Genomic DNA, 12,883 nt, shown 5'->3' with positions numbered 1-12,883 from the left:
AATTACCAAGTTCTACGGTCAAACAGAGCAGAGCTGTTTCAGACCTATTTCATATAGGGACCTGAGATCACCAGGGTTTTTTTTATCAACGCATTGGTCTTTGGTAACTGCTTGCTAAAYCCATAAACCACATCTAACAAATATATGGTGATGCCAGCAATTGTTGTATATYATATGGTGCAGCATTGGGGAACATCCCGGGYCACCAACTACACGCACGCACCAAGTCTATTTCTATGGGCACAAGTAGGGCTGTTGCGGTGAACGTATTTCAGCCACACTGACGGTCACAAGTCGTGAAGGCAGTCAAATTCCATGTGACCATTTAGTCATGGTAATTAGGCTTCTCCAAGCTCTGATGCCATCAGCAGCATCAGAACTTGGAGAAGCCTAGTTACCATGACTAATGTAAGTCGAAAATCTAATCAAACTCTTCATGAGAGCCTATGAGCTCATGTTGCGCAACATTTCTCTAGGCTATGCAATTGCGGCCACTACTAAAAAGAGGAGGATCCCATCAGCTTTCTATAGGCTAGGCCTACTATATTTATTTCTCAACTTTCCTAATATTAAGCACATTGCTTATCTTTACAACAGGAGTATAGCCTACCTTCCTGGCTGGCATGAAAATAAACCACGGGAAAAGCATCCTCCATTCGCTATTTAAATGCATCCCCCCCCCTGTTTTGATACAGGTGCATGATAATGGTCCATTCTAAATCTAAACAAATGTCACACATAATTTATTGAGTAAATAAAGACAAGATTAAATCAATAATAGTGTGATGGGTGACAATATTAGCCTATCACTTGTGAATTATATATTATCACTCGTGAATGATGCCCAGCATAAGAAACTTCCTTTTTTTGGGCGACTTTTTCAAATCATAGTCGCACACCTCATGTAGCCTAGCCCATAGTCCTATATGTTTTAATAAGGTTAGTGTCACACCTCATGTAGCCTAGCCCATAGGGCTATATGTTTTGATAAGGTTTGTATCACAACTAAAGTGGCCAAATACCTTTAAGCACAAATTAAGCACATTAATCCTCTTTACAAGGGGTGTAGAGCCTAACTGGGATACATAAGCAACGCGTGAGTTTCAAGTTTGGGGAAGATACTTTTCACCATTAAGATGCACCTTTATAATAAAAGCATTACGTGCATAATCACATTTGCGGGTTTGCGCTTATAGCCTACTGCCGTGTGCGCATTGCTGTGCTTATAATGTGAAGAAATAGCCTAATAGTTTATCAACATTTTGAGCTAAACGTTCTGATTTGTTGAGTCAGCCACATTGCGTAATAAAGTTGTTTTGATGCTAGTGGTTGTATTAATTTGGGATCTATTGCATCCTACAACTGTCCCCCAGAATATGTTTGGAATACTTATTTCTCGCAAAGAAATAGAATAGGTCGACTTTTGTACTATGGGGGATAGTATATTGACATAGGCTAATGCTTTTGCTCTTCGTTGGCCTACTCCTTTGTTTGGCTGACAAAAAGTAAAATGTGGACAGTTCTTTCAATATCTTCAATTTGCACTCGGAATTGGAATAAGGACACACACGCAGTTGGTCTCCGATGTGTCTGTCTTCACTTGTAGCCTGTGAGAAAGACCAATCATATGATGGAGAGCCATGTGAATGAGGGTGCTTAGGAGCGTGCAGCACTCAGGGAGAAGGCCAAAAAGCAGTACTCCGGGACAAGGGTACAAACAGGCCACTGGCTGCAAAAGGCATGGATTATTTTACGTCAACAAAGGAGATGTGGCAGTGAAATTCGAGGCATTATCAAGTGCTTGTCAAATTGTGATGAGAGACTAGTGAAGAGTGTACAGCCTGCGCAAATAACAAAGCAGAGCTAATGCCTTTCAAGCGGATTTTTTTCAAATGATCATTGAATCGCATCATGCAGCATTACAATGTATTAAAATCTGAACGTCAGGTGCATTCGGAAATTATTCAGACCCCTTGACAATTTCCAAATGTTGTTACGTTACAGCCTCATTATAAAATTGATTAAATTGTTAGTTTTTTCATCATCATTCTACACACAATACCCCATAATGACAAAGAAAAACAGATTTTTAGAATTTTGTACAAATGTATAAAAAAAAAAAACTGAAATATCACATTTACGTAAAGTATTCTGACCCTTTACTCAATACTTTGTTGAAGCACCTTTGACGCGATTACAGCCTGGAGTCTTCTTGGGTATGATGCTAAAAGCTTGGCACACCTATTTTGGGGAATTTCTCCATTCTTCTCTGCAAATTCTCCAAGCTCTGTCAGGTTGGATGGGGAGCGTTGCTGCACAGCTATTTTCAGGTCTCTCCAGAGATGTTCGATCGGGTTGAAGTCTGGGCTCCGGCTGGACCACTCAGTGACATTCAGAGACTTGTCCCGAAGCCACTCCTGCGTTGTCTTGACTGTGTGCTTAGGGTGTTTGTCCTGTTGGAAGGTGAATTTCGCCCCAGTCTGAGGTCTTCGCCTCACTGTGCGTGCAGATGCACTCACATCCTGCCTGCTGCATTCCTGAGCAAGCTCTGTACTGGGTGTGCCCCGATCCCGCAGCTGAATCAACTTTAGGAGAGGTCCTGGAGCGTGCTGGACTTTCTTGGGCGCCCTGAAGCCTTCTTCACAACAATTGAACTGCTCTTCTTGAAGTTCTTGATGATCCGGTAAATGGTTGATTTAGTGCAATCTTACTGGCAGCAATATCCTTGCCTGTGAAGCCCAGGAAACCATGATTGACAGAGGAAGAACAATGATTCCAAGCAGCACACTCCTTTTGAAGCTTCCAGTCTTTTATTTCAACTCAATTAGCATGACAGAGTGATCTCCAGCCTTGTCCTCGTCAACACTCACACCTGTGTTAACGAGAGAATCACTGACATGATGTCAGCTGGTCCTTTTGTGGAAGGGCTGAAATGCAGTGGAAATGTTTGGGGAGGATTAAGGTTCATTTGCATCGCAAAGAGGGACTTTGCAATTAATTGCAATTCATCTGATCACTCTTCATAAGATTCTGGAGTATATGCAAATTGCCATCATACAAACTGAGGCAGCAGACTTTGTGAAAATTAATACTTGTGTCATTCTCCAAATCTTTTGGCCATGATGTACAATATAGAGAAGACATCAACACTATGAAATAACACATGTAATCATGTAGGAACAAAAAAGTGTTAAACAAATCAAAACATATTTTATGTTCTTTAAAGTAGCCACCCTTTGCCTTGATGACAGCTTTGCACACTCTTAGCATTCTCTCAACCAGCTTCACCTGGAATGCTTTTCCAACAGTCTTGAAGGAGTTCACAAATGCTGAGCACATTGTTGGCTGCTTTTTCTTCACTCTGCGGTCCAACTCATCCTTAAACCATCTCAATTGGGTTGAGGTCGGTGATTGTAAAGGCCAGGTCATCTGATCAGACCCTCCATCACTCTCCTTGGTTCCACAGCCTGTTGGTGTGTTGAGTTATTGTCTGTAGGAAAAACAAATGATAGTGGAACTAAGCTCAAACCAGATGGGGAGCGTATCGCTGCAGAATGCTGTGGTAGCTATGCTGGTTAAGTGTGCCTTGAATTCTAAAATAAATCACAGACAGTGTCACCAGCAAAACACCCTACACCATCACACCTCTCCTCCATGCTTCACGGTGGGAACCACACATGCGGAGATCATATCTGCGTCTCACAAAGACACGGCGGTTGGAACCAAAATCTCCAATTTGCCTCATCAGACCAAGGACAGATTTCCCCGGTCTAATGTCCATTGCTCGTGTTTCTTGGCCCAAGCAAGTCTCTTCTTATTATTGGTGTCCTTTAGTAGTGGTTTCTTTGCAGCAATTTGACCATGAAGGCCTGATTCACGCAGTCTCCTCTAAACAGTTGATGTTGAGATGCGTCTGTTACTTGAACTCTGTGAAGCATTTATTTGGGCTGCAATCTGAGGTGCAATTAACTCTAATGAACATATCGTCTTGCAGCAGAGGTAACTCTGGTCTTCCTTTCCTGTGGCGGTCCTCATGAGAGACAGTTTCATCAGAGCGCTTGCTGGTTTTTTGTGACTGCAACTGAAGAAACTTTTAAAGTTCTTGAAATTTTCCATATTGACTGACCTTCTGTCTTAAAGATAATGATGGACTGTTGTTTCTCTTTGCTTTTTGAGCTGTTCTTGCCATAATATTGACTTGGTATTTTACCAAATAGGGCTATCCTCTGTATACCAGCCCTACCTTGTCACAACACAACTGATTGGCTCAAACACATTAAGAAGGAAATACATTCCACAAATTAACTTCTAAGAAGGCACACCTGTTAATTGGAATGCATTCCAGGTGACTACCTCATGAAGCTGGTTGAGTGAATGCCAAGAGTGTGCAAAGCAAAGCAATTGTTTTAACTTTTTTAAATGTTATTTAACCTTTCAAGGCAAATGGTGGCTACTTTGAAGAATCTCAAATATAAAATATATTTTTAATTGTTTAACACTTTTTTGGTTACTACATGATTCCATATGTGTTATTTCATAGTTGTGATGTCTTCACTATTATTCTACAATGTAGTAGAAAATAGTACAAATACTGAAAAACCCTGGAATGTGTGTTCAAACTTTTGACTGGTACTGTACATGCCCACCCTCGCGGCCCACCCGCCGACCCCTCGCCACACAGTTTGGGAACCACTGGTGGAAACCCACTACATGCGCCCCTCGATTAAAGCTTGGCTCAAGTAGCGCATGCGCCGTCAGGGGGGAGGGGTCTCAGCCGGAGTCAGTCTCAGGAGTTGTTGCAGCGCCGGTGTCATTCGTTATTTGGGGAGGCTCGCAGCACGATGGGGAACGGCGGTCCTCCTTTATAGAATGACAGGACAATCGGAATAAATGGCGATTTTCAAAAGGAATCGATACCAGCATTGTTTGCTGTGTTTTGTTTTGTTTATTCAACTATCAGGTTAAGTAATTTGTTTTCTTCCTGTATCTTTTCTGTGTCAGTAATTCTTTGCAACTGCAAGAGAGTTTGAGGTCCGTGTGTGTGTGTGTGTGTGTGTGTGTGTGTGACCAGACATAAACCGTACCAGACCGGATGACCACAGGATGTAGCCACAACCTTTTGGGCGGATAATATACCGGGGGGAAAAAAGGATGCACGAGAAAAATAATATAGTTTATAATTTAAAAGGGGGAAAAAAAGTTAATATTCTGTGTAAAATGCTATGATTACATTACGTTTAGAGGATTAGAGTGACTGACTTGAGTGGCTGTGATTGTTTTCCTTCATGGACCAGAACCATGCATTCAAATATTCAAATTAACTGATTTTTCCCAATTCAAAACGACAATTTAGTATATTGTTTTTGGTCTCATCAACACTATATTGTATACCAAGWAGCCTGAGCAAAAACTAGGCTATGCACTGTATCTGAGTTATTTATTTTTCTTTCTATTTATGATGTATTTATCAGGGAATACATGAATAGGTAGAGAACGTTACACTAAAAGCTATACACTACTATAATACACTGCTATGATAACCAAGCAAGTATTGTGCAATTACATAAGGGCCCGATAGAGTCCCACATACCTGACAGGACAGGCCTAACATATCAATGCCTTCCTCTCCATCCTTCCTCCTCCTCCTTCCTCCTCCTCCTTCCATCTCATTAACGGTCCCCTCTCCTTTCCATTTCCAGGTGTTTTTTGTTTCAGTGAGCTCTCCTTCATCACAGAACCCAGTGATGTTGTAGTAATAACCAGGGATCCAGTGATCCTGGACTGTGTGGCCCACGGACAGCCTCCCATCACCATCAGATGGCTGAGGAATGGAGTCAGGGTTACGGAGAGCACCCGGCTCCAGATCCTGGCCAACGGATCACTGTACATACCCGAGGTCAGGAGAGACGGACCGGAGTCAGACAAAGGGTTCTATCAATGCCTCTCTCAGAATAGATATGGAGCCATATTAAGCCAAAGATCACGACTGACTATCACAAGTAAGTATGGATCGTGAGGTAAATACAATGTGTCATTGTAAAAGCATACATTGTATATACCGCTTAAAGGTATATCAAACACATCATTGCAGGTTGTATGTAGAATGCTCTAGAACAACAACAACAACAACAACAACAACAACAACAACAACAACAACAACAACAACAACATTTGTAATGACACACACAAACATGTTATTGAGAAAAGTCCTCTAAAGCTTTCCTCAGTAAAGTTTCCATGTCATTAGAAGCTGTCCAGTGTTTCAGGAAGTGGACAGGCCTCTCCTTATTGGTGGTAAAAGATTCTTGTGGAGTTATAGACTTTTTTTTTTTTTTTTACTACTTTGAAAGATCAATTAAGTACTGATGGACAGTCTGAAAGATAATTAAATACTCAGGTTAATAGGTTATATGTGTAATTTAGGAAAAGTAATATGGAAACACGCGCACGCACACACACACACACACTTTCACACACACACACACACACACAGGCCTACACACTTTCACACACACACAATTTCCTGGAAAATGGGATCAGTCAGTCTGCCGTGTTCTTGTGTTGGTTCATTGTCAGTGTAGACCAGTGCTCTCTCTGTGTGATTGTCTGTCACTTTTAGCCCTCTGTCTGGCCTGTCCTGACTGTTCCTGACTGGCCCTGACTGTTCCTGACTGGCCCTGACTGTTCCTGACTCGCCCTGACTGTTTCTGACTGTCCCTGACTGTTCCAGACTGTTCCTGACTGACCATGACGGTTCCTGACTCGCCCTGACTGTTTCTGACTGTTTCTGACTGTCCCTGACTGTTCCTGACTGTTCCTGACTGGCCCTGACTGTTCCTGACTGGCCCTGACTGTTCCTGACGGTTCCTGACTGGTCCTGACTGTTCCTGACTGTTCCTGACTGTTCCTGACTGGCCCTGACTGTTCCTGACTGTTCCTGACTGGCCCTGACTGTTCCTGACTGTTCCTGACTGTTCCTGACTGTTCCTGACTGGCCCTGACTGTTCCTGACTGTTCCTGACTGGCCCTGACTGTTCCTGACTGGCCCTGACTGTTTCTGACTGGCCCTGACTGTTTCTGACTGGCTCTGACTGTTCCTGACTGGCTCTGACTGGCCCTGACTGGCCCTGACTGTTCCTGACTCGCCCTGACTGGCCTTAAATAAAATACTCTGTTGCAGGGCATTAGTTTGTCCACATCTCAGTGGACAGGACATCTGTCCAGATCTATGGTCTATTTAGCATCACCAGGCCAGTTCTTAGACACACAACCACAGGGGTTGGCTTTAGTTTAGTCTGGTTTATCTTTTGGGAAGGATATTTTTTTAAATATTTTCCTGTAGGACATAATTTAGGGATGGGGCGATATTATAAGTTTCACATATTCCTTGTTTATCAAAAGCAACACCAATATCAATGTTTCTCAGTTTATTGTAAGTTTTGATAATAGTTGTTAGATCTGGCAATGATGAGCGTGGCTCCTAAAGGGTTAAAGGTTTTGGCCAGCTGTATGGAGGTTGGGGAGGCAAAGGTTGGAGGAGGGGCATCTCTCTTTCTCTCTGCTGCTCCCCATCGGTCCCAGAGGCCCAGAGAGGTCAAGGGTTGCATGGGAAAGGCTTTGTGATGTCACCGCCTGGCCTGGCCTGCTCTGAGCTCTGTGCTGGGCCTGGGGGTTGCCCTGTCCTGCTGTCCTCTGTCCTTTCACTAGTCCGTTGGTCCTTTCAGTGGCTCTCCAGTCGCTGACCTCTCCCACACTCACTATCATTGTCAAGGGAAACTCTATTGTTCTATGTATGTATAGACTAKGCCCGATCTGTCATGCGGGTGACTAGGTTATATTATCAAACGTCTGAAAAAAAGCTCAGGAAAGGAAAGCTACAATAGTTCTGTGATGTTTATTATTATTACGTCTGATTTCAGTTTGATAACAGTCATCGCTATACCACTGATGTCATAGAGCAACATGCTCTATGACATCACACTACGTCCTCATCTTTACAGTCATACTGCAGCAACATTGTTTCATATTCGAATACAAAACAACTAACATAAAAACAAGTCCCAACAAGTCCCATTTYTTTTTTGGTAGACAATAGMTGACCAGACCGATAACAGTCTTCGATCCGACCGGGTCTCCCCCCCCCCCAATTTGAGCTGAAATTGGATGGACAGGGGGGGGCTGGGTTTGAACCCTGCCCTCTTTAAGGGAACCTTTGTGCAGTCTGACCTGTCCATTGATCTGCTGTTTATGACAAAGCTAGGCTGGGCTGACCATATTAGTGGAGTAGTCTGCTGCCCAGGCCACACCCCTCAACATGGCTGACCCCAACCACCGGCAGAAACCCCCGCCAGAGAGGATGGCCTGGGCTCTTATCTATGGGTGGGCATTTAGATAATCTTAGCAGRCCCCAGGGTAGTTGGCTCTGGGTGGTGAGGACCTAGGCCTACATTCCATGGTTCCATTGTTTTCWAGATGTTTCTCATGTTACAAAAAAAAACATATATATATATATTTTTTTACACCCCCCCTTTTCTTCCCAATTTCGATCCAATTACGATCTTGTCTCATCGCTGCAACTCCCCAAAGTGCTCGGGAGAGGGGAAGGTCGAGTCATGCGTCCCCCGAAACATGACCCGCCAAACCGCGCTTCTTAACACGGAAGCCAGCTGCTTCGTAGGAAACACCATTCAACTGATGACCGAAGTCAGCTTGCAGGAGCCCGGCCCGCAACAAGGTCCTGTGACTGTGGTCTTTAACATGGTATTGACCTGGTCCTGTGACTGGGGTCTTTAACATGGTATTGACCTGGTCCGTGGGGGGGGGGGGGGGGGGGGGGGGGGGGGGGGGGTCGTCGTGGGGGGGGGGGGGGGGGGGGGGGGGGGGGGGGGGGGGGTGGGGGGGGGGGGGGATTTATCTGGGGGGGGGGGGGTGGGGGGGGGGGGGGGGGGGGGGTTGTCCCGCCCGCTGCGCCAGGGGGGGGTGACTGGGGTCTTTTAACATCGGTATACCCTGTTGTACTGGGTCTTTGAACCATTGTTCGATTGACCTGGTCCGGTGACCTGTGCGTGTTTAACATGGATATTGGCACGCTGGTCCTGTGAACACTGGGCACGTCTTGCTGTCACTTCATTTAGGCATTATTACTGGTCTGTGATGGGTCTCTTTAACATGAGTATGACTGGTCCTGGTCCGTGACTGGGTCTAACAATATTCACAGTAGTCTGTACTGTTCCTTATGTTGGACCTGGTCCTTCGACTAGTGTTTGTAACCTGGTCTAGTGCTGTATCTGTGACTGGGTCTTTAACATGTGATTTACCTGGCCTAGTGACTGTTCTTTGACAGGTATGAACCTGGTCCTGTGCACTGGGTTTCCATGTATTGACACACTGGTCCTGTGACTGTGGTCTTTAACATGGTATTGACCTGGTCTGTGACTGGGTCTTTAACATGGTATGTGACCTGGTCCTGTGACTGGGGCGTCTTTAACATGACGTATGACGCTGGTCCTGTGACTGGGGTCTTTAACATGGTTTGACCTGTCTGTGACTGTGGCTTTTACACTATGGTATTGACCTGGTCCCCTAACAGTGTATTACTGTCCGTGACTTCTTTAGACATGTAATTGACCTGGTCCTGCCTCGGGTCTTTAACATTGGTAATTAGACCTGGTCCTGTGCTGTGTTGGTCTTTATACTGGTACTTGACTCTGCGTCCTGTGACTGGGTCTTTAACATGTATTTGACTGGTCCTGTGACTGTGTCTTTAACATGGTATGACCTGGTCCTGTGACGGGGTCTTTAAACATGGTATTGACCTGTTCTGTGGTTTTAACATGGTATGTACTGGTCCTGTACTGGTCTTTACATGGTATTGACCTGTCCTGTGACTGGCGTTTTACATGGTATTGACCTGCGTCCTGTGACTGGGGTCTTTACATGGTATTGACCTGGTCCTGTGGCTGGGTCTTTAACATGTGTTTTACTGTCCGTGACTGCGGTCCTTGCACATGTATGCCCTGGTCTCCTGCTGGTCTTTAACATTGGTATTGACCTGTCCTGTGACTGTGTTTTTACATGGTATTGACCTGGTCCTGTGACTGGGGTCTTCTGACATGGTAATTGACCCTGGTCTGTGACTCGAGGTCTAACATGTGGATTGACCTGGTCCTGTGACTGGGGCTTTGATCATGGTATTGACCTGCGTCTGTGGACTGGGGTCTTTAACATGGTATTGATCTGGTCCTGTGACTGGGGTCTCTTAACATGGTATTGTACCTGTCTGTGACTGGGGATCTTTAACATGGTATTGACCTGGTCCTGTGACGTGTCTCTTTAACCATCGGTATTGGGACCTGGTCCTGGACTGTGTCTTTCAACATGGTTTACATGTCCTCGTGAACTGGGGTCTTTGACATGGTATTGACCTGGTCCTGTGACTGGGGTCTTTAACATGGTATTGGCCTGGTCCTGTCAGATGTGTTATCACTAAAAACACACATATTGAAGGGTAAACATATTGCCTATGGTACCTATATGTTTACAGTGGATTTGTGTGAGTTTTAGGCTATGCGTATGGAAAGATTCCTAGTTAATTGCAGGACGTGGCTGAGCTCATCACTCAGCCATCCTGACTCAAATGGACACTACATCAGTTTCTGTTGTTTCCGATGACACATTGTGTTTGTATTACGTACTCAATGGTCAGACAGACAGAACCTTCTAGTATTCGTTATTGAAGATCTCTGTGATGAATCATTATCATACTTTATTATTTATATTTCTCCTCTTCGTCCTCCTCTTCCTCCGCCTCCTTCTTCATGTATCTGCAGTCTTAAAGCCTTATCTCCTGAGAGCCAGCCCATTGATTCGTGTTAATTTATGACCAATCATCATTCAATGCCATTCTCCCATTGATCTATTGATTGGTCTATTGATCTGACCAGCTGCACAGCTGATTGGCTCAAAGACAAGATCGTGATGGCTGGGATGTATCAAACTCCCTCGTGGGTTCAGATCAYATTTATCAACGTCAGGATTTGACAGACTTGACCTCATATCTTCAAACAATTAGACTGAAAGCTGAATATTCAAATTCCCAAGCAAAGTTGTTGAAATCAATGTAGTCGTTTTGTGAAACAACTTGATAACAAGTTCATCAGAGAAACGTTTTTAAATGGTTAGGTCCTACAGACCTTCCAGTCAGTCATTTGTTCTTAACTGCCTCACCTGGACTTAATGGTAAAGTAAATAAATACATTTGAATATGTTGCACCAATTTGCTTCTAGAACTCATCAACTCCCTGGTTATTCTATGTGTGTTCTAAGGGCAGTCTGTGTGTTCTAAGGGCAGTCTGTGTGTTCTAAGGGCAGTCTGTGTGTTCTAAGGGCAGTCTGTGTGTTCTAAGGGCAGTCATCCTCTAAGCTGGACATTGGGATCTGGAGAACTCCGTTGGCAGACTGTGATTCTAGAAGACATGGTACAGCTCAGTGATAGTTAGTGACCAGGACTGATAGAACAGTATAATGGATAGTGATGGTTAGGACCTGATATACGAGTATTTATTGGATAGTGATGGTCCAGGACCTGATAGCAAAGTAAGATAGATAGTGGATGGTCAGACCTGGATACGAACAGTATATGAGATAGTGCATGGTCAAGGACCTGATAGAACAGTATAGTGGATAGTGATGGTCAGGACCTTGATAGAAACAGTATAAGTGGATAGTGATGGTACAGGACCTATAAACAGCATACTGGATAGTAGAGGTCAGGACTAGACAATATGATCGTTAGAACGTAAGTATTCGTATGTATAGGTCAGGACAGGTATAAAGATTAATCAGACCAATAGCAGGTACAGAAATTCAGACCTAGTAACGTATTCAGCAACAATAGCGATGGATTCATTAAAATCAAGAGAACAAATGCAGTCTTGTATTTGAATGTTACCATAAGCATAACAAACACGTAACATATCAATACCATACTGAGTTATGATTGATGATTTGTTAAACATCTATACATAGCTATTGAGTTGGAATGAGAAATAAACTTCTTGATCCACAAGCTCGTGGAAGTAAGCAGTGTCCACTGCAGACCCCCTCAAACATCGCTTGTAGAACCTTTCACGTGAAAACACATTTTGCCCCGATTATTCAAAACACGGTACCTATCTGTCTCCAGCGGTAGTGTGGGCTTTGGTCTAGCATCCAGGCTCACGCTGGCAGGAGGGTTAGAGGTCACCTGACAGGTGAACCTGGCCACGGAACCCTCAGTCACCTCCAAAAGCACGGATGCACCACGAACGGTGAGATATCTGGAAGGCACAATGAAAGACAATTAGCTACGGGACACAGCACACAGTCTGGCAAAGGAAGCAGTAGTTACTCCGTCTAGTATTGACTCTCCACAACACACAGTCTGGTCAAAGGAAAGCAGTGGTTACTCAGTCTAGTATTGACTCTCCACAACACACAGTCTGGCCAAAGAAGCAGTGGTTACTCCGTCTAGTACATTGACTCTCCACAACACACAGTCTGGCCAAAGGAAGCAGTGGTTACTCGTCTAGGTATTGACTCTCCACAAACACAGTCTGCAAGGAAGCAGTTTATCCGTTAGTATTGACTCTCCACAACCACAGTCTGGCCAAAGGAAGCAGTGGTTACTCCGGTTCTAGTATGACTCTCCACAACACACAGTCTGGCCAAAGGGAAGAAGTGGTTACTCCACGTCTAGTATTGACTCTCCACAACACCACAGTCTGCCAAAGGAAGCAGGGTTAAACTCCGTCTAGTATTGACTCTCCACAAACACAGTTGGCCCAAAGGAAGCAGTGGTTACTCCGCTCTAGTATTGGACTCTCCACACACAGTCATGGCCAAA

At 44.4% G+C, this 12,883-nt stretch overlaps 1 pseudogene; it reads left to right on the top strand.

Moving 5' to 3' along the window:
* Positions 1–4,835: 4,835 nt before the first annotated feature.
* Positions 4,836–12,883, top strand: part of LOC112073519 (protogenin B-like) — a 60,180-nt pseudogene continuing 52,132 nt past the window's right edge.

Source organism: Salvelinus sp. IW2-2015, unplaced genomic scaffold, assembly GCF_002910315.2.
Source record: "Salvelinus sp. IW2-2015 unplaced genomic scaffold, ASM291031v2 Un_scaffold2281, whole genome shotgun sequence".
Classification (NCBI taxonomy): domain Eukaryota; kingdom Metazoa; phylum Chordata; class Actinopteri; order Salmoniformes; family Salmonidae; genus Salvelinus; species Salvelinus sp. IW2-2015.
This window is presented reverse-complemented; position numbering and strand designations above follow the sequence as displayed.